General features: G+C 38.6%; 1 protein-coding gene and 1 pseudogene across 1 annotated transcript in view; one reads left to right on the top strand and one right to left on the bottom strand.

Annotated features, from left to right (window-relative positions):
* GALNT14 (polypeptide N-acetylgalactosaminyltransferase 14) overlaps positions 1-14,414 on the bottom strand; it is a 299,110-nt gene that overhangs the window by 149,668 nt on the left and 135,028 nt on the right. The gene's annotated exons all lie outside the window — the stretch shown is intronic.
* LOC148044975 (uncharacterized) overlaps positions 1-14,414 on the top strand; it is a 53,779-nt pseudogene that overhangs the window by 38,444 nt on the left and 921 nt on the right.

The raw sequence follows: 14,414 nt of genomic DNA, 5'->3' as shown, positions 1-14,414 counted from the left end.
GAGAACAATAGATAAACACTGTCAGCTGTGGATTCTTGGCTTGGCTTGCAGAAAACAGCAGTTTGTAACAAAACATGAGAGGCAGAAGTTCAAAATCTTCTGACACAACCATGCAATCAGAGAAAGACTTGCTAGACTGCCTAAAATTTCATTTATGAAACCACATGGTCTGCAGTGAGATTACTTGGAGTTTGTTCAAGAGAAAAGACCAATACAGAGGGTAGCAAGCAGCAGCTACACTAAGGGGACACCAGTTGCAGTGACTTAGAAATGATTACAGTTTCATTTCCTGTCAACCTTCACCAAGGGACATGACCAGCATGCTCTCCCAGATAGTTTTCACTCCCAGGTTCCTGCAAAAGGATTTTATTGCATCCCTAATGAAAGTACATGTGGAATTCATAATCACTTACATAGTTGGCACTGACACACAAAAGAGTCAGAGATCTCCAACTAAAGCAATGTGCTTGGAAATGAACCCCAATGAACTCAGTAGGGCATATTCTAAGTTACTATACTTAAGATTTGATGGTTTGGTTATTTTGGTCATGTTTAATACATGAGGACGTAAACACATCTTTAGCAGTATGTTCCAGTGGTGGTATTCATTTTTTTTTTTACTACCAGCCCTGTGGGCATGGCTTTGTGGGCGTGGCAGGGGAAGGATACTGCAAAATCCCCATTCCCTCCCCACTCCACTAACCTGCTTTCCAGCTCCATTCTCCTATTCAGGGAAACAAAAGAAGATCAGATGGAAGGCTGGGAGGGCGCGAGGGCGGGGCCAGCCATTTCGCCGGTTCTCCGAACTACTCAAAATTTCTCCAGAACCTGTCAGAACTGGCTGAATACCACCTTTGGTATGTTCTTTAGATAGCAACCAATGGGCAGCATAGACATATTTTACCAATGGACCAGGAGCTCCTCATTTAGCAATTATAACCAGGATAAGAAATTATGGTCACTAAGTGAAGCAACTGCTAACTGAAAGTACAATTATGCTTGTAAATCTTACTTGAGCTTTCATTTGTCTTACAGACCTGCATAATCAAGAAGATTGTTGCAACATTATTTTTTCTTCACTGATGTATTTGCAAACAGTCTTTGTATTTGTAAAAGGCACTAAACAAAGTAGCCTCTCCCTCTATCCCCACTCCAATTACAGCACTCTGGAATGAAGTAAAAATAGTTCATAGTCTTATCAAGATAAACACTTTCTTTCAACCATTCGGCTTATGGCTATATCCTGTTATGTTGTACCCATTATTATATAGATACTCTGAAAAGAATATAAAGCAAAATTGTTCTCCTGGGCTTTTTTTATTGTTAATCATATCATTTTATGATTCTGGAAAAAAAACTTCAATGACAGAACAGAGGCCATGTTGAACTTAAAAATAAAATAAAAAGGGGAAATCTATGTATAATAATGTGAAAGCACAGATAATTACATCAAAATGCACAAGATACGTTACTGTGAATTTAACTAAGAGAACAAAAGGAAATACACTGTGATCTTAGAAACACCCATAAACCTACTCATCTGTCTTTCAAGACAGTGCAAAATTTAATGGAAAGCACAGGTTCGGATCTTTATGAAATGCAAATTTTTCTCTTTGCCGTAATCCATCCAGTATTGCATCAAAAAGTTTTGTCTGATATATACAAAGTGCAACATATAGAGTGCTATTTAACTGGCACTCAGTGAAATGAGAAGGATGCAATAGACACTCACGTAAGCTCTTTTTCTCCTAAATGAATAGCATTCCAATTGCTCAGTGTAGTGAAAATCACATGCATAACATTTGTTAAATTGTTCCATTGCCTATAAGAGCCTTGAAGGAAAGTTTACCTGTCCTTTAAAGGAAATTTGAAAAAACTCAGTTTGAGTAGACCTTGCTGCTTCATTTCTTAGGCTCATTTTAGGTACAGCAATACAATGAACCCACTTATCTCCCAAGAAATCATGCTCCATTAGCGATGATTTCCCACCCCCACCTCCCAAAAGAGATATTTAAAGCAGCTCACCAACTAACAGGGCGTAAATTCCAAGACAATTAATACACACAATTTTATTTATATTACTGGCACTCATGCATGAACCCAGTTTGCGCCCTGGATTGAAAGAGGACTGACAGTTTGAACAGTTCCAAAAAGCAAAAAGAAAATGCTTGCACGTTGCAAAGCAGAACTGTATTATAAAACTGTCATATTTTCATTACTGTCCTTCTCCTGACTGACCCATCACTTTTTTTTCACACTGAGAGTAAAGTGGAAGCAATTAGATTTTAACGTCACCTCTTTGCCAATAAATTCTCCATGGTTCCAACTCATTGCCTTGTCTGCTTACTCCAAATATAGTTACCTTTCCAGTGCCTGCTAGTCAAAACCTACTTAGAAGAGAATCAAACTGAGCAACCTGCCTTGTGAATACAAACAAGCACATCTTGGCATGTATTCCATCATCTAAGAGAGGCCTTTTTTCTCTGTCTCTCTTTTTTCTTCGGAGCCCTTCTGTTAATGCTCTTTGCTGTATTTCAGGAGGATGCCCCCAAATCACAAGTACTTCAGAATTGGCTCCTTATGCAATATTTCCCTAAATTATTTCTCTATGTGTCTTGCTTCCCCAAAACACATACAACCTTACTGTGACAGAAAAGTTTCCTACACTAGCCAGGTTTAGTCTGAAAAATCCTGGAAAGTTCACTAAATATGATAGCAGAAAACAAAACAATGTGAGAAATCAATACAGATTTTGGAGACCAAATAAACCAAAAGCTCTAGGTCAAAATCAAATTGCAGCTAAACTTTTATATAGGGCTGTTTTTATTGCCATAAGATACCCGCATTCAGAAACTAAAAACGAATACAGGCAAGGTCTGAAAGAGAGTTAAATTTATTTAGCTTATAAATTAAATCTGCAGAGGTGAGCTGACTCTGTAGGATATTAACTCTTTAAGGACATGTAGCAATAGCAATAGCACTTAGACTTATCCAATAGTGGCAAATATCTGTAGCTTGGGTGTAGGGTGAGGATAAAGGTTTGTTCTCTAAGGGTCAATATACTTATTGTAGACATATACTGCTTCCCAATACTTTACAGCCCTCTCTGAAATGGTCTACAGAGTCAGCCTATTTCCCCCAATAATCTGGGTTCTCATTTTACCGACCTCGGAAGGATGGAGGGCTGAGTCAATCTTGAGCCAGTCAGAATCGAACTCTTGGAGTGAGGAGGAGTTAGCCTGCAGAACTGCATTCTAACTTTTGCGCCACCACGGCTCTGTGGAAGGAATTTACATCGCTCCTTCACACGTTGGGCCACTATACTCATGGCATGTTATTCATATATACACACATCCTTCATTATTTTATATTCAGTTTAGAACTTACTTTTGATTTTTGATTTTATTTTATTTTTTGAGAATCCTTGAGTCTATCTTAATGGACAAACCAAACACATGGTTTTCTTGGCACATTTTCAGAAGGGGTTTGCCACTGCCTTCTTCCTAGGGCTGAGAGAGAAAGATTGGCCCAAAGTCACACAGCTTAGGCGATGTCCATAAGCAGGGTTAGAATTCAGATTTCCCAGTTCCCAGTTCAGGGCTTTATGCCAAGTTAGCTATTACAAATTTGAAACATTCCTAAATCTCAGTGAAAAGTTTTCCATACAATACTTTCTTTGGGGTATTATATAGTTAAGCTTGAATATTATGGTTAAGTTCAAGAGAAGTATTTGTCAAAATCAAGCAATATACATACAAGTTGTATGACTCCAGTTCAAAAGGAGAAAAAAAAATTTATCTTATTTTTCCTTTTATATTTGATTTTTTTATTTCTATCACATCTTGTTTTATCTGCCTTTGCTCTAAGCTAAGAAATCCCAGAGCTGTACTTTTTCCTCACAAGGCAGCTACTACAACCATGTAAACATCTTAATTGCTTTCCTCCTTTTTTGGCACCTTTTCCAGCTCTGCATTTTTTCCCCAGTATAGTAATCACATCTGTCCACAACACTCAAAATGTCTTACTATAGATTTATATGGTGGCATTACTGTACCAGCTGCTTTTTGTTTATTTGTTTGTTTGTTTTCAATTTCCTCTGTTGATCAGAGTAAATATGTAGACTTGGAAGAGAAGGAGAGGTAGAAAGAAGATATCACATCCTATTCACTCTAAAGCAGGGGTGTCAAATTCAATTTTATTGACAGCTGCATCAGGGTTATTTTTGACCTGGGGGGCCAGGGGTGTGTGGTCAGGGTGGGCATGGCCAGCTCAATGTCACTCATGTCAGAGACACCTGCAGTTGCCAAGTGCTAAGGCAGGACTGCCCTCAGATCTTCCCCCCTCTCTTTATAATTTTCTTTCTTCCTTTCCTTCCTTCCTTTTCTTCTTTTTCCTTCCCTCTTCATTCTCCTTTCTTCTTCCTTCCCCTCTTTCCTTCTTTTTCCTTCCTTGCTCTCTTCCCATCTCCCCTTCTTTTTCTTTTTTCCCCTCTTTCCCTTTCTCCTTAGCTATCCCTTCTTGGATACACAAATGCAAAAGGGGAAATATTTCTCCTCTTGTTTTGTTTTTAGTTTGTTTTGCTAACCCTCTACCAGCAAAAACGGAGCCTGGGGGGACATGTGCAGCCTCCCTGGGCCCCATTTTCGACTGTGACAGCCTACTGCAGCCCTCTGCCAGCAAAAATGGCATTAAGGGGGGGGGGAATGCATGCAGCCCTCCTGAGTTCCATTTTCATCAGCAGAGGCACCAAGGGCTGATCCTTCACTGTTTCTAGGATGGCCCCATGGGCTGGATCTAACCACCCCATGAGCCGGATCCAGCCCGCAGGCCTTGAGTTTGACACTACTGCTTTAAAGCAACAAGGTTGCTTCCACATTGAAGATGAGTTGGATAATGAAGAACTCCAAAAAGCAAAGAGGCACATATTCTCTCTCCCTCCCTCCCTCCCTCTCTCATTACGTCTATCAAAAGTCTCAATCATCCAGATCATGGTTGCCCAAAAGGGGCTTTTCCCCCAAAAAAAATTCACTTCTCATCCAAGAATCTTCTGGATGAGAAGTAAAATGTTTTCGGGGGGGGCAAGAAAGTCTAGTTGCCTTTTGGAAAAGCACTTTTGGATCTCTCCTGTTATCTAAATAATAATGTATTGGATCTGGAACTGCAAGTATAAGTTGATAGGGTGAATGTAACTATTCAGCATGTACAAAAACTAGAGTTAACTTCAAGCTGGTTATGGAATTCTGGGAGTTGAAGTCCACACATCTTAAAGTTGCCACATTTCAAAAATACTGCTCAAGATAACACCCTTCTAATTGAGCAACTACTCCAACTGTAACCTGATTCATATTCCAGATCCATTGATCCAACTCTATTATCACTCTTGCAACTAAGGTACAAACTACAACGTAAATCACAGATCATAGAATCATAGGGCTGGAAGGGACCTCAAAGGTCTTCTAGTCCAAGCCTCTTCTTAAGGCATGAGTGTAATACCATCCCAGTCAAATGGTTGTCCAGTCTATTTTTGAAAATTGCCAGTGATGGAGCACCCAAAACCATAGGAGGCAAGCAATTTCATTAATTAATTGTTCTTACTATCAGAAAAATTGTCCTTAATTCTAAGTTGTATCTCTCTTGGACAAGCTTCAATCCATTACTTTTTGTCCTGCCCTCTGATCCCTAGATAGATCGGGGTGTCAAACTCAAGGCCCAGGGGCCAGATCTGGCCTGTGGGGTACTTAGATATGCCCCACTGGGCCACCCTGGAAACAATGAAGGACCATCCCACAGGGCCTCTGCCAGCAAAAACAGAGCTCAGGAGGGCTGTGTGCAGCCCTCCTGAGTTCTGTTTTTGCTGGCAGAAGGTTGCGGGAAGCTATCACAGCAAAAAATGGTGCTCGTTACAGCCGCAGGAGATGTTCCCAAGCTCCATTTTTGCTGGCAGAGTATTGCAGCAGGTCATCACAGCTGAAAATGGAGATCATGAGGGCCAGCAGCGGCACTCCCAAGCTCCTTTTTTACTGGAAGAAGGTTGCAGAAAGCTGTCACAGCCGAAAAGTAGCTCAAGACCCCTGTTTCGCTGGAAGAGCGCTTGGGTCACCACAGGCGCCCCTGACATGAGTGACATCAAACTGGTCACAGCCACCTTGGCCACGCCCACCACAGTCAAGCACAACCTGGATACAGTCCTCAGTGAAATTGAGTTTGACACCCCTGCCCTAGATAATATGTCAATCGTCTCTTTCTTCGTGAAAGCCTCATGGACTGTATTCAGCATTTTATGCTACAGTCTCAGTTTGTGATTTATTAAAAAAAAGGATGGGAAAATAGCTTTCCAAATGGTGATCACTACAGTTCCCAGCATCTTTTCCTGTATAATCTGCTGATTGGTGTTGCTGAAATTGTAGTTTGTATGGAGCATTGCCTATATCTTTTGTAAACAGAAATTTTAAATAATTTGATCCCCATTGTATACGGTATTACTTTCCATACAAGAGTGGAATAAAGTTTATTTAAATAAGAGATTTTTGATCTGAAAATATAATTTAACTCTAATGACAGCAGGAGGGAAAAGTTTTTAGTGTAAGAAAATGTTAGCTCTACTATGCTATAATGTTTTTTTTTATCCTCATTTAATCAATGGAACAAATCTGGGAGATATCACTGCCAACAATCTGGAAGAGACACATCAAAATAAAATAACAACCAACGCCAAACAAAATTAAATATACCAAGCTTTTTATAAGGCCATGTTACTGTGAATTACATAGAATCATTGTAAAAACAATGAGTACTCTAAATAACCATATAAAACACAAAATTCTTGGTTAATGTCCTACATGCTTGTCCTTTATCATCTTCTTTTTTTTCATTTTCTTTACACTTCTACCTCTTCTAAAAGAAATGCCAAGAGAAGATCAACATTCACCAGCAGAAACTAACAGCAGTTACATATCTATAAAATCAATGTACCATTTGGAAGGTGGAGATAACATATGGAGAAAAGAAACTGTGGAATTTTGCCTGAATTTGTTCAGAGGTGTCTCCTGCAGATGGCAGAAACCCTTAACAATCACAGTGGTGTGCGTGTGTGTGCGTGTGTGCGTGTGTGTGTGTGTGCGCGCGCGTGCGCGCACGCACACGCTTGTTATTCTGGGCAATTCATCCCACTCACTGTGACAGTTCCAAACTGCCAAACCTAAGCGGATGACCTTATTCAGGATATGACACACTCTCTCTTACACTGAGAGAGAGAGCATATGAATATACAGTGAGATTTTCAGCAAAAGCTTGTCTCTAATTTCATATTGCCTTTGTAAATAAATCAAATAAACTTTTCTACATTTTAAATGGACAAAGTGTTTTGTGAACAATCAATACAGTGTCTGACATTGCATCAAATTTGAAATAGTTTCACCCAGTTGGAATCTGCTAATATGTTTATGAGATTCTTATTGAGTGACAAGCTTCTATTTTTTTTCCTGCTACTATAGGTGTCTATGGACCAGCCTCACAATAAGGCCTAGCAAATGAGTGAGATGAAATGAAGTGGGGCAAATGAAGTTAGCTTCTGGAAATAACACTTGCTGCCTGTGTTGAAGAAAAGGAAAGTGGTACACTGCTCTGGGTTTTTTAACAAGCAGGCTGATAACCAGTTTCATAAAACAGAAGAACAGCAATCCACAGCAGAGTTAAAAAGCAGGCCAAGGCTTGCTTATAAGACTCAGAGAGGAAAGGGAACATTTGAAGTTTAAAAGCAGAGTCAAGGTTTCAACAGAAAAGAGTAAAGAAAATATGACTGAATTCACACAACATACTAAGACAACATGAAACAAACTACTTTTGGCTGTGTTCACACAACACACTAAACCGCAACGTGAATCACATTTCAGAATGGTGCATTATTTAGACTTGGCACATGTGATTAATTTACAAAGTGATGTTATTATCAGACCGAGTAAGAAGGTATGAATTAATCATGAATAAAAGCATCAAACAAATGCAGTCAGTTATTTCCAACAAATAACTTATTATTGTATTTCTAAGCTTTCAGAATTGTGCTTTGCAAACTAGTAAGAAACCAGGGCAAAGTCAATACTTTCTAATCTTAAGTAAGATTTTATACACAAAAAGGTCTTCACCATAAGGAATATCAGGGTCTTTCTTGAAATGAACATTTCTAAACCAAGAAACTATCTAGGTCTCCTGTTGGTCAGGAGGAATGGTCACTGTCAAGTAGAGACATCCCATGATGTCTTCTTAAGGGAAGTTTCAAAGTTCTAACGTTACTCTTATTCAAGCACTTGATCTAACTTTTGCAAATTTGTCTCACTGACGACATAAGTTTCAGCTGAGGGATTTTCTGCACTTGAGGCCTTTTATAACTATTTTAAAGGAATAAAATTAAGAAATTGGCCAACTGTCTCATAAAACCAGAATGTGTATTTTCAATACCTAAAAAGGCAGGTAAGAACATAAGGATGATATGTGTCTGTTTTTTGTACTAGTATAAAAATATTTTTAGTGAATACAGAGAGGAATCTTTTCTGAAATGAAACAATCCATCCTGCCTGAGCGATAAACTGAGGATAGCTTCTGGAAGTACAATGTTGCAGTATGATGTATGGTTGGTCAGGGGTGAGCTTCAAAAATTTCAGCAACGGGTTCTCTGCCCGGTTGCTGGGTGGGTGTGGTCTTGGTAGGCATGGCCTAGTCAGCTTCCTGCACGGGAAGGAGGGCTGTATTCACCTTCCCCAGGCTCTGGAGGCTTTCCTCGAACCTTTGGGAGGGCAAAAACTGCCTCTGCCAGACTCTGGAGGCCCTCAGTCTTCCAGAATAACCATATTTTTACAAAACCATAGGGAAGAGGCTATTCTCCTCCTCTGCAATCAAGCAATTCTATAGAAGAGAATGCATGTATCTGCATCCACCACATCAAATATCTTAGTATGCAACTCTCTCTGTACGTACTTGGATGGTCAGATTCCAAAGGTATCCAGTATCTTGAACTGCATTGCACTCAGAAACAAACAAACAAACAACACAGCTCCTGTAACAATGATGCAAATTAGCAATTACAGGTCTGTTATCTCATAAGCAGCCAAATTCCAGCCCAGTTGAAATTCAGTTCCTTATCCCCTACCGGGAGGGGAGGCAGGTGGGGGAGCAGTCTGGTCTAGCTAAAAAAAGCAACAGACAAAGGATACTGCAGTGCATATTTCTTTGAGAGTTCAAAAACCTCCTTGGTAACTCTACAAGACCCCCATAAAATGCTCAGAGTCTTCCAACTCACAGCAAAACTGAATGAAATAAACATTTCAAAATATGGTTTTCCACCTCATATTAATTCTTCTCAGGCTATTACCAACAAACATTATTTTACAATTATTCCTAATGTTTTTCTTTTGTAAGTGATCTGCCAAGTGACAATATTTATTTCAGACTTACAGGTAGATAACTATGAGTCCAATCTCTAATTAGTTTGTCTATTAAAATTAGTTTGTCTATTAAATAGAATTCGTTAATTAAAATCTAGGCAAAAGTAACCCAGACCAATGGCTTCATAATAAAAAAGAGTCCTCATTTAACAATTGCCTCAATTAACAACAGTTTAGTTACAATAGTGATGAAAAAGTAACTCAGTGATAATTCTTCAAATTTACAACCTCTAAAGCAAAGGAAAACTGAAATAAGATGGTAAGCACAGTTCACCTAGTGATTGCTTCACTTAATGACTAAGTGGCTGGTCCCAATTATGGCCACTAAACAAAAACTACCTGTAAAGACTTTACTGTTGCTTCTTTCTAAAGAGGTAGTAGAGAAAAATATCAATTCAATCCATATGCCATTTCCAATCCAGATAGATTATATCAGCAACAACAAAGGGAATTTTGGTGAATTGCTACTTTCCAAGGTTTCTTAGACTCAAAACTGAAAAATATCCATTACAAATTCTGCCACAACTGTATTACATGATTAATTCTAAAGTTAGTGTAGCTTATATTCCATTATCATTCACATTTAAAAGATGAGGGACTAAAGATAATGGAGAGAATGGGTTATCTACGGTAAGACACTTCAGAGTTCATTATCAGAGAGATATTTGAACTCTATAATTGCCCGTGTCAGGGTAACTTGCTGGCAAATCCTGTCTCTCCCAAACAGAAATGCAGAAGAGATTGAGGAATCTGTTCTGCTGGCAGACATAATTTTGCCAATGGCTAGATGTTATTCCATATAATTTTACATTTTTAAAATTAGCATTAATGATAATACTGCTATTTGCAATAAAAATATTTTTAAAAGTGATAATATATCATGACTATCACTGTATTAATTCCTTTGGGTGAGTGAGACTGTTCAGTCTGATGAATATTCACTCATGATTTGAGATGAGTCTCCTGTCAGACAAAGAAATTCTTCTACATTTCCCCCTATCAGTTCTTACTCAGCTTGCTGAAATTCTTTCCAAGAATAATATTTCAGAAAAATTATTTTGAGTACAATGTAATGTTTTTGAAACATCTTTAGATCCAAAATGTCAAATTAGTGTCTATCTCCCATTATAGAATTGTCCCCTCAAAAGTCTACAATCTGTCTGGCTTCAGTTAAATCTCAAAGGACTCTATATAGTAGTAAAATTCTCATCATGACCTTTTCAATAGGCAAACAGTATATCTATAGGGCAACAATTTTTGAATCAAGATACCTCAAATGAGCTAACTTACAGAATGTGGACAAAGTCAGGAGCCCCTGACTCCCCAGGGAATGGAATTTGGGACTGTTCAGTGCTAGTGGCTGCTGTTGGACTGTAGGATTGCTGCTACAATCATGTGATCTTCATTTTCAACATGCGTTAACAGTTTCCCAGTCAATTTTGCAATCCATTTTCCTTCCTCAACCAATAGAGCCACATACCTGCTATGGGATGGGATGGGAAGGGAAGGGAAGAAAGTGAAGGGTTCCATGCATTCTTTCTGATCCAGGCCACCATCACCACCCTGCATGCTCCCCTGACCTGTGTTGCCCGTTCGTGTGTCTTCCCCAACCCAGACAGCACATCTTATACATCCCCTGCCTGACCTGTACCATCTTCCCACAACTTTTTCTGACTCAAAAGTTAGGCTTTCTGCTTGACCTTCAGATGGACTCACTTATTTTGACACTGTTCAAAGCTGTTTTATTTCCCTGTAAAACTTCCTTTCTTTTTCCCCTGGAAACTTAATGTGATCATAATGGTGGCAGCCAATCTATATGAGATAATATTGCATCAGTGCTTAACTGCAAGTACTGCTGAGACACTTATTTGCTTTCAGACAGTAGCCAGATGCTCTTTTCTCTGGAGAGAAACTGACATCCCTGATGGGTGTCAGTTAATAATTAAAATAGAGAGGCTGTTGTTCTTAGGGAGAAATAACAAATTGGATACTTGCCATCTGCCCTATTTAACTCAGCAGTCATTTCATTCTACTTTTTGTTCCAAAGCCCATCCTCTTTAAAAACTTCACTTCCATAAATATGTAGAGTGGATAGTTGGTACTAGCTGCACAAAAGTTTTTTTTTTTAATTGGAATGAGATGGGCAGAATGCAGATGTTGTTCAGCCTCCTTGTATGTTCTTTTTCCTCTTCCTTTGACACAACGGTTGGGTTCAGATTTATTGGAGTTGTCAGAACAATACTGTTTATATTGCAGTATTTCCTGATATTCAGGTAAGTGCCATGGAAAGGTATCCTGAAAGTCAAAAGCAGCAGGCAGGGTAGTTGAGTGGAAGGACAAAAAGGAAGGAACAATGACAGAGAAGAAAATAATAACTTCAAATAGGAGCTGTGATTTGTTATCAGACAATTTGTTCAGCCACATTGAGCAGTATCAGACTGGCATTGCAGTGTACTTACACTGTGGCAAGATGACTCATTGTTCATAATTGGCTGATAGGCTACTAGAACTTGACAGCCCCACAGATATTTGGAAACAGGGAGGATTTCACCCTCTGGACCTTTTACAGATGTTTAGTGGTGGATTTCCCTAACAAGTTACTAGAGAGCATGCAAAAGTATTTTTCTTTGTTAAAAATACTTATTAGCTGTACTTACAAGTCAGTTTGCCCAACTAATATTTTTCCCTAAAATTGTTGTAAAATTAAATTGTGTATAATTTCCAATTTAATTTGTACCAAGTAAACTCCAAATCAATCCCTACCACCAGGTCACAGCAAGCAAAGAAACCACTCAATTCAGCTAGCAAAAATACAACTTGATGTTTCTTTATTTATTTAGTTGGCAAAAGGGGATTGAAAATAACAGAAAAGCAGGGAGATAAACAAGAAATAAAAGGTCAGATTATTAATATCAACTATCTACAGTATATCTATCTGTATATCAAAAGGGCACAGAAATTCCTAATATGAACACAATACAGTGTGTGATTAACATTAGCCCCAATGAGAGTAGTCTCTGGTCATTCCAGACTTACTTAATTTATTCTTTTATTACTTTTAAAAGAGAGTCAACTGGGGCTGTGAGCATCAGCACCAACTACCCACCACTTGTGTGAATCGGGCTACGCATGCATGCACATAAACTGGCAAGCCATTCAGGCAGCTTGATTTAAAATAGGCCATGGCTGGTACTGGCTGTGGCCCACAGGTTGGGGACCCCTGCTGTAAAGCACTAAATCTAAGTGCTATTGCTCTTGGTTTATGTTTATATAGGTGTCACATTTTTAACCTACTGTATTTTGTTTAAATGAGTCCCATATTTCATATTTACCCATATAAAGTCTATGTCCATAGGAAATCCACTCATATGCAGCAAGTACAATCAGGTCTTGAATCCATTGAGTGAATGGAGCCATACATTAATCTTTTCAATGCTGCCATATCAATCTTTTGACCATGGTAAGAACATGGAAAATCCATTTATGCTGTCTTGTTGTCAAATTCCAAGCACTAGGTATATAGAGCAAAATAACGTTCTCATCTGAAAAATTCCCTGTTTAACTCGTCTATGTAGCAGAATAGAGATGAAAACCAGGGTTTCTCTTCCTGAACCATTAAAGAAACAATTTGATGGCTGGGAATAATATGCAACAATATACATATGTGTGTATTGAAAACAATACGGAGAAATGAGAGGGACAGAGACAGGAGTGGGAGAGGAGGAAGGGAAGGGGATAAGGGGGAGGGAGAGAGAGGGAGAGGGAGAGGGGGGGAGAGAGAGAGAGAAACAGCAACCTCGGATCTACATGTGACATAGCCTGCAGATTTAGGGAGAAGGTACCAAATCTAAAGTATTGTTTTTCCCATGTTGCACTGCTAACTGCTCTCCAGTTTAATAGATTAACAGTAAATCCAAGGTCATCAGGCATGAATGAGTCCCATATTTCATATTTATCCATATAAAGTCTATGTCCATAGGAAATCCACTCATATGCAGCAAGTACAATCAGGTCTTGAATCAATTGAGTGAATGAAGCCATACATTAATCTTTGGGATGGATTTTAGTATAGTAGTCTTAATCTACTTTTAAGACAATTTCTCAACCTAATATAATGACTTAGCCTCAGACAGCTAAACTAATGTAAGCAAACCAATTATTTTCATATGCTTTCCTGAATGTGGCCTATAGTAAAAAGAAACATTGCTGCCTTCCTATGGAATAAAGCTGGAGGAATGGAAATAGGGTGCACTGTTTAGCCAAATGTAAACACTTTTAATGTTCAGCAGGATCTGTCAGTGAGATATTGTTTGAGGTTCTAGTATACATCCTGGTAATACTGTCATTTATGCAATATAAGATATTATGGATTCAAAGTGCTTAATCATGATTAAATTATGTATGTTTATAAAATAGTGATGAAATTTACAGGATATGGCAGCACACTTGAAAGGTATTAAATTAAATTGCCCAACTCACAGTCAATTTAACACCTCTTGAACCTTTATCATAGGTTGTCTTCATCAGTGCTCCGACAAGAGAAGCACGAGGGGTTTCTTCCTTGAGAACTGCTCAAAGGTATATAGCAATGGCTTGCACACCTGCATAAGAGTCACTTTCCTCAATCTTGATGTTCTTCTATTCCATTAGAATAAAAAACGAGAATTTTTTTTTTTACAGGAGGGAAAGACGCCAGAGATGAAAGATCTTTTCAAGGATAAAAAATAGGAAAGACCATAAATGCACAGGCATGACTCATTTTTAACAAAATTTGAGAGGTAAACAGCAAGATACCCCGATGTGCTCTGTTCAAAGACACTGTACTTCATATATTCATTGATACCCAGAAGGAATACGGAGAGCTACTGTAGCTAAGTGGCAGATTAGGCAACATTATTCAAGATAATGACTACAGCAGACTAGCATTGTTGAAGATTTCTGAGCTTTAATGCAATGGCAGTTTAAAATAAATGTGGT

The sequence above is a fragment of the Thamnophis sirtalis genome, unplaced genomic scaffold, assembly GCF_051295495.1.
Source record: "Thamnophis sirtalis isolate CommonGarterSnake01/CBP01778 unplaced genomic scaffold, rThaSir2_p1.2 scaffold_6, whole genome shotgun sequence".
Classification (NCBI taxonomy): domain Eukaryota; kingdom Metazoa; phylum Chordata; class Lepidosauria; order Squamata; family Natricidae; genus Thamnophis; species Thamnophis sirtalis.
This window is presented reverse-complemented; position numbering and strand designations above follow the sequence as displayed.